The following is an 11,840-nucleotide window of genomic DNA, read 5'->3' as shown; positions in this document are numbered from 1 at the left end:
GAGTGAAAAAAAGCAAATTGGGAAACGGAAAAAGTCTCACTGTGTTGAGTGACACATAAATGCCTACACAAGTACATACATAGAAAAAAAGTGTCAAAAACTTCACTGCCAAACGTCAGAGTGTTCAGAGGATTTGTTTCTGGTTGATGGAGTGTTTTGCGTTCTTTCGACCCTTCTGTATTTACATTTTCTACAAGAGCATGTACACAGAATGCAAATGTTATCTTTGTAAACAGAATAAGTGAATGAATGAATGAGGAAAAAGCAACATAACATCAGAGTTCAACAAGAAACTAACTTCTGGGGAAAGCAAAATAGCCTTCCCAGAAGGCCTGGTGCCCTCTTATACTCTCCCGGTGAGGATCTGAGCTCCTGGAGGGTAGGGACTGGGGCCGGCACAGGGCAGGTGTCCAGCAACCGTCTGTGTAGTTGTGTGGCTGCTACCCTCCTGCTGTGTCCCAAGGTGAAACGCTCTCCCCCAGGAAAGCTTCACGGGTCTCCTCTCATTTGAAAACTGCTGGACTCTGTGACCTTCCTAGGCCTCTTCCAACTCAGAAGCTGAAGCGGCTGTCAGCCCACAAGTGAAATCAATCCTGGCCCGACGTCGGGCTGGGAGCTGGCCCGCTGGCCCTGGCCCTGGGCTGTTGTTTCTTATCCGCGGAGGCTCCGTTGAACTGGCCAACTGACGGGGCACAGCTGAGGCTGTTAAATCTTCCCCAGCAATGCGTGTGCTGTCAGTATTATTCACAGTAGCTTGCGTCCCGTGCCCAAGACCCTTTTCCCCAAAGATACCCTTCCAAGCCTGAATCATGGCTAATAAACCCATACCCAAATTGATCTCACAGCTGTTCTTCAGATGCCGTGGCCAGCCCCTCATCAGAGCCAAGCTGTTTGGACCTGCAATAAATAGGGGTGATTTTTCATCTGGGGCTTGTCATTGGTTTCAGAAACTGTTCTCATTCAGCAAAGGCCTTATTAACACAATTTTTTAGAGCAGTTTTAGGTTTACAATAAAATTGAGAGGAAGGTGCAGAGATTTCCCATACACCCCCTGCCCCCCACCCACACATAGCCTCCCCCATGATCAACATCATTTATCAGAATGGTCCACTTTGTACCAAGGATGAACCTACATTGACATTATAACCACCCAAAGTCCGAAGATTACTTACGTGTTCACTCTTGCTGTTGCACATTCTGTGGGTTTGGACAAGTGTATAATGACATGTATCCATCATTATAGTATCATATAGAGTATTTTCATTGCCCTAAACATCCTTGGTACTATGCCTATTCATCTCCCCCCAGCCCACCACCACCCCTGGCAACCACTGATCATTTTGTCTCCACAGTTTCAGCAAAGCCTTTTCAGTGGAGCCAGTGACACATCTTGGCAACATCATATCATGAATTTGGAAAACTGGCTTTCTCCTACCAACAGATATACTGGCCAAAAAAGGCCCCTCAGTCTAATATAGTTTGGTTATTCCATGGCTGTATGATTCGCTCATGAGAAGGAAAAGAGGACAGTGAACGGCCCCTCCCCATAGCTTCCTTCCATCGATTGAGGCACAACTTCAAACAACATGGCGCCGATGTGAGAGGGACCTGGAAATCAAACACCGCTAATCAACTCAGTACTAGGCAGTTGGAGAGAGAGAGGAGGGGTGATTATTTGGAATGAGGTATCTGGTGGTCCATGAGGACAAGAGCTGCAGACCACTTAAGGACAGCAGTGATACAAGTCCTAGAAGCGGTAGCCACAGTGGTGAGAGAAATAACAATTATAATAACAAACATTTGTGTAGAGCTTTGCCCTTTACAAAGCATGTTTCCATATATAATCCTATTAGCTTCAGGTGAAAAGACAGTTTTTCCTTTAGATGCAAAGCGCCCAATGGCCATTGATCCATTCATTCATTCATTCATTCATTCACTTACCGACAAACACTTACTGAGCTCTCTCCTAGGTAATCATATTAGCCAGGGCACTCCAAAGAAGTGGAACTTATAGGATATTCATATATAAAGGGAGATACTTATATTAAGGAATCTACACATGATTATGGAGGCTGGCTAGTACAAAATCTGCATGGTGTACCAGCAGGCTGGAGACCCAGAAGAGCTAATGCTGTAGTTCAAGTCCAAAGACCACCTGCTCGCAGAATCTCCTTTTGCTCAGGGGAGGTGAGTCTTTTGTTCTATTCAGGCCTTCAACTGATTGTATGAAGCTCAGCCACATTATGGAAGACAATCCACTTTAATCACTGTCGGCCGATTTAGTTAATCTCATCAAAAAACCACCTCACAGAAACATCCAAAATTCTGTTTGATCAAATGTCTGGGCACTGGCCCAGGCAAGTTGACACACAAAGTTGACTTAAAATTAAGTATCATGGTAATGGAGGCACTGAGCTGAAGAAGCCCAGCCCTCAAGAAGATCAAAGACTAGTAGGGAAGCAATAGTATGTGCTAGAATAGTAGTACAAAATAGAAAGCAATACATGCTATAAAAGAGACACAGATAACAGTGTTAGAAATTGAAATATAATTCCTTTGACCATGGGAAGGAGGTAAAGGAGCAAAGAGTTCACAGAAACCTTTCTGGAGGAGGAGAATTAGAAGTGGGATCTTGAAGGATCTTGAAGAATTTGGATGGGTGTATATGGAGGAAGGACCCTGACACTAAGTAGGTGGGAGAGCATGAGCAAAGAGAGATATTAGAATCTGTTCAGGAAGCAGCCAGGAATTGAGTGTATTTGTGGAAAAAATTAACAAGCGATATGACAATCAACCGAATAGATGAAGGCCATTGCACTCTGTTTGAAAGTGTTCTCTCTTGCCCCATTCCACCTTCCTGTTCACTGTGGTCTGACTTATTTCTCAGCACAGTCATGGTTGGCCATGAGCATGGCGGGCTGTGGAAGGCAGGCATCTCCCGTGTTTGCCCCAGCATCCAATAAACCCTACCCGTGGCTACTCTCGGGGGAACCGCTCACTCCCTTGTGGATCTCCAGCCCATACTCTTCAGTTTGAACTCTACCACTGGCTTTGAGATGAACCATGGGACCCAGTCCTGAGCCAATCAGAGCCTCACACTCTCAGGGCTAGAGTGACTGGTTAGGAATGAACATGTGACACCACTGGGGCCAGTGGTGTGAACTGGATTTTCACTCTCTTACTCTCACCATGAATATGAGGTGATAGAAGTAGAACTAACATCCCCATGGAGTCTGAGACCGGAGCCCACAAATTGGTGGGCAGAGCACAGAAGGGAGAGAAGATGGGTCCTTGTACCTTCAAATACAGCCCACAGAACATGGAGGAGGCTACTGCGAGACAGAGTGGGAGCCCAGGGTCCATAAGCATCTGGTGATGATTTAAATCCCTGATAAGAATATTAACAACCACTTACTGAGCACTTACCATGAGTCAAATACTAACATATTTTGTCTTATTTATCCTCTCAACCCTGAAAGGTAGTTACTATTATTCCCCATTTTATAGCTGAGAAAACAGCCTCAAAGAGTTTCAGAAACTTCCTCAAGGACACCCCTCTAAAGGTAGCAGAAAAATCGAGTTTCAAATGCAGGTCTCCCTGATGTTGAACCCCAAGCTCTTGGCACCTTTGTGGTTCAGAAATGCCTGGGAAGATTTTAAGAAATTCCAGAAACCTAAGCCAATCCCTAAAGATTTGCATCACTTGGTCTGGACTGGGCCCCGGGCATTGATATCTTTTCAAAGCTCCCGTGGTACTTACTCCTAATGGGAAGCTGGGAGAAAGAACTATTGCATGAGATCACGGAGACGCAGTTCCTATTTCTGTAAAGTACTTTCAGCCACTTGCACAAAAGCATGTGACCTCCCAAATTCCCAGCAACTCAGGGCAACCCTCAGCTTGACTAAACATCGCCATTTGGATTACACGATCCAGTCACCCCTGAGTGATAGAACCACCATGTGACCTAAAGGCTGCAAATGAGGGGTGGAGGGGATGAGCGAGACGGGAGAAGAGAATGCTCCTTTCCTTTTTTAATGTGGCCTGTCCTTTTTAGAGAACATGCTTTACAGGACTATGAAGTATAAAAAGTAGCCGCAACGAGAAGAACTCAGGGATATTCGCTCCCGGCTTGTCCCAGCCATGATTCATGTTCTGTTCCACTCCTCTTATAAGCACAAATGTCCCTGTGATGTGCGGGGAACAGTATACACAGCTGAGCCCAGCACACACACATACCACAATGAGGGCCAGGAAAGGGAATGGCTAAGGCAGGGCACAAGCCTGTGCTCCATGTCTAGGGGCTGTTTGGTTTTTGAGTTGTTGGGCAGGGCGGGGCAAGGGGGAGGTAGGGGCTTGTTTGCTTCTTTTCCAGGGTTGGCCAAATGTAATCATTTAGGACTTCCTTTCTGAACATTCTTCTTGCTTTAAAAAAAAAGATGCCTGGACTGCAATTTTGCCTTTATGGCCTCTCCCATGAGATCAGCTTTTATTTCAAAAGTAAAACCCCAGCACAAAGGGTAAGGAAGCTTGCAAACCTTTTGAGGATGGCTGTATAGCACGGGCTTGCATTAAAATGCTTCTGCAACTCCTATATTATGAGGAAAATGCCTTTTGCACTTGCTCTAAAAAATCTCCAGTTTCCTTCTGATTTTATGATCCTGTGATTCTCTCATTTCTAGCACAGTGCCTAGCACATAGTTGGTATCAAGCAAAAAAAAAAAAATTATTTTGAAGGAACAAAAGCAGAAAAGAATGCTAACTGACCAACTAGATTCATTCCTTCCTCAACAGCAAGACACTGCAGGGACTTTGGTATTACATGAAATGATTATCGAACTTTTGAATCTGGATGAGACATTTCATTATGGGGGGGAGAATTTAAGAAAAAAATGCAAATACAGAACTATCCCAAGTTTGTTGTTAGTCTCATAATGTGCTTCTACAAACAAACAAAAAACCTTAAAACTATATTGAGAGGGAAAAAATCAGAATAATAGGAATAGTGCTGGGGAGAATGGTATCTATTTCTAAAAAACAGAAGGATGTTCGGGCCCAGGACTCAGCTTTTAAGACTTTCCTCTCAAACTGGTTATTAATCAGCATTCTTTGGCTTTAACCAAGGATGAATCAACCTGTTTGGACTCTATAGCCAGAACACATTTCACCTTCTTGTCCAAAAAGCTATCATGGATGCCTTTGATAAATATTGCACAAGATCAAGGTCCGCCAGGGATTTAGCATTTCCCAAATCCATATTAACCCATCCTTAAAAGATTTGAAGTGGTTTAGCATAGGGAACCCATAATAGTACTCAGTGATCACTCTTTTCTTCTATAAGCATGCTCAAACTGTCTAATAATTTTATAAGTGCTGGTTGTCACACTAGTCTGGAGTTGCTACAATTCACCCTTTTTTCCTTAAAAAAGAACTAGAAAAACTCTCCTCATCCCTGGCTCTCTCCCCTTTCAGTTTTATGGCCATGTCAGCAAGTTGTTTAGTGTCATGGGGTGCAATTTAATTGAGCCTTGGGAATGGCACTAATTTAAAGTAGCTCAATATACTCTCTCTGTCCTCCTGCTTGTAAGGATCCTTTCACTCCTTTCCTGAACAGTTGTTTAAAGGTGAGCCTTTCCGAAGAAGCTAGAAGTAAACTAAGTGTGGTCATGGTCTGTTCAGGGCTCCCACATATACTAACATTCTATATAATAACAGCTACATTTACTGAAGAACATACTGTGTGTTCAACATTGTTCCAAGGGCTTTACTCACAGACTCACAGTGATTCCTGGAACAACTCAATGAAGTAGCTATTAACCACCTTGTGCGGATGAAAAAACAGAAGCCCAGAAAGGGTGAGTAATTTCTCCAAGGTCACACAGCTAAGTGGCAGAGCTGGCATTCAAACCCATGTCCTGAACCACAGTGCTACACTGATCTGTCCATTCTTTGTCACTTTTTCTGAACTTAACTTTAAAGACCCTTTGTAACATTATGGAATATGGGAGATTATTTTCACTTTTCTATTAATATTTTTTGCATCAGATGAGTAGTTGTTTTTAAAGCCCATTTAGGTCACTCTAGCACCACTGTTTGGTCCTGACTTTATGGAAACTTAGCCTTCCTCCCACCAGCCCCCTAGTTTCCCTGCCTCTTTTGAGGTCCTCCTGGCCAAAGCCCCATCCCTGCTTTGCTCATCTCAGCTCATCACAAACAAGGCTGCTGCCCTTCTCCATCCTTCACCAGGAAAGCCAGTCAGGCTCCTTTCCTGCCTCCTGATTCATTCCCCATCAGTCTTTTCAGGAGTCGTAAGCCCAGACTAAGACGATGGTAGAGACGGAAATCTCTTCCCTGGAAGCATCATCCACAAGGAAAGACTTGGTGTTATGGGTTGAATTGTATCAGTTCATATGTTGAAGTCCTAACCTCCAGTATCTCAGAATGTGACTTTATCTGGAAACAGGGTCATTTCAGATGTAACTAGTTAAGATGAAGTCACACTGGAGTAGTGTGGGCCCTAATAGATTGTGACTGGCGTGCTTATACGAAGAGACAATTTGGACACAGACACACAGGAAGAATGCTGTAAGGAGGCATGATGATGAATGCAGCGATCAGGGTGATGCAACAGAAGCCAAGGGATGCAGAACGCTGCCAGCAGACCACCAGAGGCTGGGGGAGGGGCATGGAACAGTCTTCCTCAAAGCCCTCAGAAGGAACCAACCCAGCTGACACTTTGATATGGGACTTCCAGCTTCCAGAATTGCAAGACAATAAATCTCTGTTGTTTAAGCCACCCAGTGTGTGGTACTTTGTTACAGTAGCCCTAGGCAGTGAATACACTGGATATCAAATAATAGAGAGGAAACGTGGCCATCCCAGCTAATGAAAGCCTCCGACTCCCCACTTAGGTGTCCCTCTCTCAAGAAGCCTTCACGGATCCCCTGACGGTGGTCTACAGAAGAGAGGATGGCCAGGGGATGGGGTTGAGAGACTATTGTGCTATAAGTACCTTTACTTGTGGTGCTTTTGGGTGGAAGGATTGTGAAGCTGGGAGGGAATAAAGCGGTTTACCAGGCTCCATCCTGCCCCCACCCCAGTCCGGGTGAGTTGTTCCTTATCCTTCCCCTGTCGTCACTTCCGGACTGAAGCAGGACCCCGCCCATGTGGTATCTGTACCATTGTATCTGTACCATCAACTGCGGGCTTGGCCCACAATGCATTTCTGTCAGGTGGATGGATGGGCACCTGTGTGCACAGAGAGCCAAACACCTAAGAAGACACAAAGGTAAGAAGGCAAGGAAAAGAAGAAACAGAGTACCCTTAAAAGCAGGATTTTTTTAAGCGGGGAGAGAGGAGGGAGGAGGACAGAGATAGGAGAGAAGGATGAGAAGGGTGTTCTCATTTTTCTCAGGCGGCTCCACAGTTTCTTACCTGAAACTCCTGCAACCAGAGGTTTTCCATATTTGGGATTCTGGGGGGTCTTAAGAAAGGTACGATGGGGCATAGTCGTATTGGGGCAGCATCCTGTACAAAAACACACTGACATTTCTGCAGCAAAAATAGATGATTAGTCACACAAAGTGGGATAAAGGAAGATTAAGAAGAGCCCCACATAGTTCAAGTCAGATTTTTTTCAGCTTTAGGTTTTCCAAGGTTTTGGGGTTGAGGGTAATGTTAACGGAGTGTGGCTCTGTGACGGAGCAAAGCCAATCTGAGACGCAAATCTCTGCTCACCAGTCTCATTTCTAGGAAGGGAAGTGTTCAGACAGAGAGCCTTTCCCCAGCCGTTGTGTTCTAAGGTCACAGCCAGGGTGAGTTTGGGGCGTGGGTTCCCAAGAACTGTTGGGGACAAACCATTTGTTCAACATATGAAAAGATGTTGCTTTGTTCTCAGTCAAAGCCAGTTGGAGAATGAGAGGCAGGGAGAGAAGTCTTCTCGTTGAAACTCAAATCCTTCCTTTAGTTCCAGACTCCTTTCCACCTTTTCCCCACTAATAAGCCACATTTTCGTTTGTTCTCCTTTTTCTGGAAATAGTTCTACAGGCATCTCCCCAGCTGCCCAGAGCCCTGCTGTCCCAAGCTGCAGATGGTCTGGGCAGTGTCTGGGTGGAACCAGATCCGTGGGGCCTCCAGGGCAACACCTGGGACCTGCTGAGCAAGGAGAATTCTCCCCTCCTGTAGGACGTGTCCTTGACCAGGCCAAGCTTACTCTTGAATAACTCAAGGCAGCTGCAGAGCTATATCCACTGTCACTTAAAGATCTCAAGCTCGTCCAAGCCTAATTTTCCCTCTGTCTCATCGACGTGTGAGGGTTAGAATAAGGCAGAGGAAGAAAAATAAGACTCAAAACCGGGCAGGTTTGACTTTCTGTCCTGTCCTTGCTGCTTGCTTTGTGACCTTAGGCATGTGACTTACTTCTTTCTGAATATCAGTAACCCCCTCTGGAGAAGGGGGATAATGATGGTCTCTTGCAGGGTTGCAGCGAAGATTAAGCCAGATAACATACGATAACATATTTTTATAATATATAATATATATAATACATATATAATGTGTAATATATGATATAATATATGGTAATATATATTCATTCCTATGTTTGCTATTCCGTGAACCATCTAGTGACACTTCTTGGGGCCAGTGGCTCACTGTCTCCGAGGTGATATGAGGGGGTGGAGGTGATGGGGTGGGAGGACTTGGAAGAGTTTTGGAGCAGGATCTCAAGCTTCTCCTGCCCTGGTCCATATTCCCCAAACCTCAGGCAATTCCACAGCTTTGGGGACTCTCCAGGGACTTATCTTGGAAGGTTGTCCTGGATTTGAGGCTGATTCCTGCAAAGACAGTTTGATTTCAAAACCACCACTTCCAAGATGTCAATGATTCAAAACAGTCCATTGATGCTCCCACCAGCTCATCTATAAATGGTCTTGCTTATCTGGCCCTGCCCTGGTACACACTCCCCTGCACCTGGGCACATCTAAATTGGACACAGCCCCTGTTATTCCCAAGTCAGGTGGTGCAATGGTTGGCAGTTCACAGGGCCCTCAGGAGAACGAGGGGAATTCAGCCAGCACTGATCACTGGAATTGATGCCTGGGGCAGCACAGAGGCCTCCTCAGCATCCCAGATTCCAGAACCTAACCATGTTAGGTTAGGTCTGGAAAGACTGACTGCACACTGTCCCAATTGTCTGTGCTGTGCTCTTGGCTCCTGTTGTCTCTCTGTGGAGTCTTCATGGCCCAAGATGGTTGCTTGAGTTCCAGTCATCACGTCTGTGCTCTCCTTTCTCCCCAGGGGCCTCCCCAACCAGAGTGGCCATTACTGAGTGCATGCCTTACTGATATATGTGGTGGTTTTAAACATGTCCACAGATTCTATGACACTCCTATATAGAAAGGTAGAGGTCTAAATTTGGGCCAGTATTTGTGACTCACCTGTAACCAATAATATGCAATGGAAGAGAGACAGCGTGACTCAGGTCAGAAAGGTCATGCAGCTTCCAGATGGTACTCTAAGGATGCTGGTTCTTAAGAAGTCTCACACCCCAGGACCACCATGCTGAAAATAGTATTGATATAAAGACCGTTGGATGGGAATAAGAGGGCCCAATGCCAGCTGAGTGGCTTTCTCTCTTTAGCCTCTCAGGGGGCAGCAGGACCCACTGTTAAATAGTGTCGGCTCTGGAGGCTAAGTGCTGGGATTCACATGCAGCTTCATCCACTCACTGGCTGTGTGTCCTTACACAGACCACTGTACAATGGGAATATTAATAGCCCCTACCTCATAGAATTGGCATGAAAATTAATTTGGCTAATACATGTGACAGGCTTAGAATCATGTTTCACTCAATATTGCCTTGTTTTCTGTACTTCACAGCACTGATTATTTCCTGGAATTATTGTGTTTCATCATTTGTGGTTCTCTCGCCACTAGAACGGGAGTATACAGGGCAGGTTACCACATGCACCATCCTCACTGCTGTGTCACCATCACCTGAAAGAGTATCTGGCACACAGCAGGGTCTTGTATCAGTTTAGCTGCATGTAACAAATGAACTCATGATAATAAGAGTTTTAAAAGGTAGAAGTTTATCTACCTCTCATGAAAAATGTCTGCAGGTGTGCAACGTAGGGGAAGTTGTGGCACTGTTATCATCAGAGGCTCAAACTCCTTCTGCCTAGCTACTCCACTAGGCTTGGTGTGTCTACTCCATGGTCAAAGACGGTTGCTTGAGCTCCAGCTATCACGTCTGAATTCTGCATTCAGAACAAGAAAGCACAGACATGTGTATTATTCCTCCCTTAAGGAAACTTTCCAGCAGTCCCACACAATAACTCAGCTTACATTTCATTGGCCTGACCTTACTAGGTGGCTACACTGAACTCCAAGGCAAGCTGGGAAATTTAATCCATTGGAAAGGTGCCGTTATTCCCAGTTAAAGTCAGGGTTCTAGAGGAGAGGTGGGAATACTGAGAAGAAACTAGCAGGGCTCAGTAAATCTCAGACAGATAAATGGTCCAGAAAGGGCCTCTGCCCTTTCTGACTGTGCCATAGGGAGTCCCACTGAACTGAAACGCCAGTTGACCTGTAATTTTTGCCAGCCCTGCCTATATAAGACTGACTGAGTGGGAGTGGGAAGGTGGGAGGCTGGCTCTGGAGAGATGGATGGGCCAGGCAAAAGCAGCTCCTCTTCAGTCTGCAGCACCACCCGCCTTCCCCTATGCAGGCCCCAAATCACTGCCAGTGCAGCCCCTGGGCTAGAAGGCATGACTGGCCGGCAATGAAGATGTCTGAAGGGACAGCCAAGGACAGGGCTGACCTTCCTCATTTGTACCTCCCAGGACTTCATCTGCTTGGTTACCAATGGTCCTCACCATCCACCACTGCAGGATGCAGAAGGTCACCTTGCAGCATGGTCAGTGCAAATGTCAGGAGTCCTCTGGGTGCAGGCCGAGATTCCCACTGACGAGCAGGGAACCTCAGGCCCAAGAGGACAGACACCCTACTCGGCCTCTTGGGTCTCGAGAGCCCTGCTCTTGCCTCCAGACCTATCCTTCCTGCCTCAAGGGTGTAGCATCATCTGAGAAGGTCTGTCTATGGAGGCTTCCAGAAGCAGGTGCCAAGTCACAAGCTTCTGCTTCTGAAGAGGGAGAGCAGAGAGCCAGATCTGGGCAAATCTAGGCCAGGTTGGCACATGCTGAGCGGACAGACTCGGCATTTTTTCCTGGATTCAGCTCCTCAGCTGCTTTCTGTGCTCACAGACATCTTCTTCCTGCTGTCCTCCCAGCCTCCTGTGGTGATGCCGGGGCCCCGCAGAACCATGACCCTAGTCCTGGGGCTGAATCCTCTAGGTGCCTGGAGCAAAGGGTTGCCAAAGATCTCAGTTTCTTTAATGCTCAGGAATAAAAGGTGCATATTCAGCTAATAGGCAATTCCCTCCCCACCTCACCACCACCATCAGCATCAACATCGGTCTCTTCAGAACTTGAGCTTGGAGGGGGGCGCCAGTGAGACACAGAACATGAAGTCCACCTGCCCTGGAGGAGTGCTGACCCCGGGCTAAGCACCGCGCTATGCCCTTGACACCTATTAAACTATTTCATCTTCTCCTCCATCCTATGAGGTAGAGACCATGGTTATTATCCCTATTTCACAGATGAAGAAACTAAGGCCGGAAAGCAGGAGCTCCTTATCCTGATTTTGTCAGCAGGCCAAACACGCAGCCTGTTTTCATTTCATTTGGGCCTTTCTTGTCACCACGAGTTATTATTCTTTAAAGGTTTATCTTTGGCTTAAAAAAAAAAAAAAGTATTTCTGTCCTGTGGACATATCTGGATTT

The sequence above is a fragment of the Monodon monoceros genome, unplaced genomic scaffold, assembly GCF_005190385.1.
Source record: "Monodon monoceros isolate NGI ecotype Baffin Bay Population unplaced genomic scaffold, NGI_Narwhal_1 Super_Scaffold_20, whole genome shotgun sequence".
Taxonomy (NCBI): Eukaryota; Metazoa; Chordata; class Mammalia; order Artiodactyla; family Monodontidae; genus Monodon; species Monodon monoceros.
Note: the sequence above shows the minus strand (reverse complement) of the source record.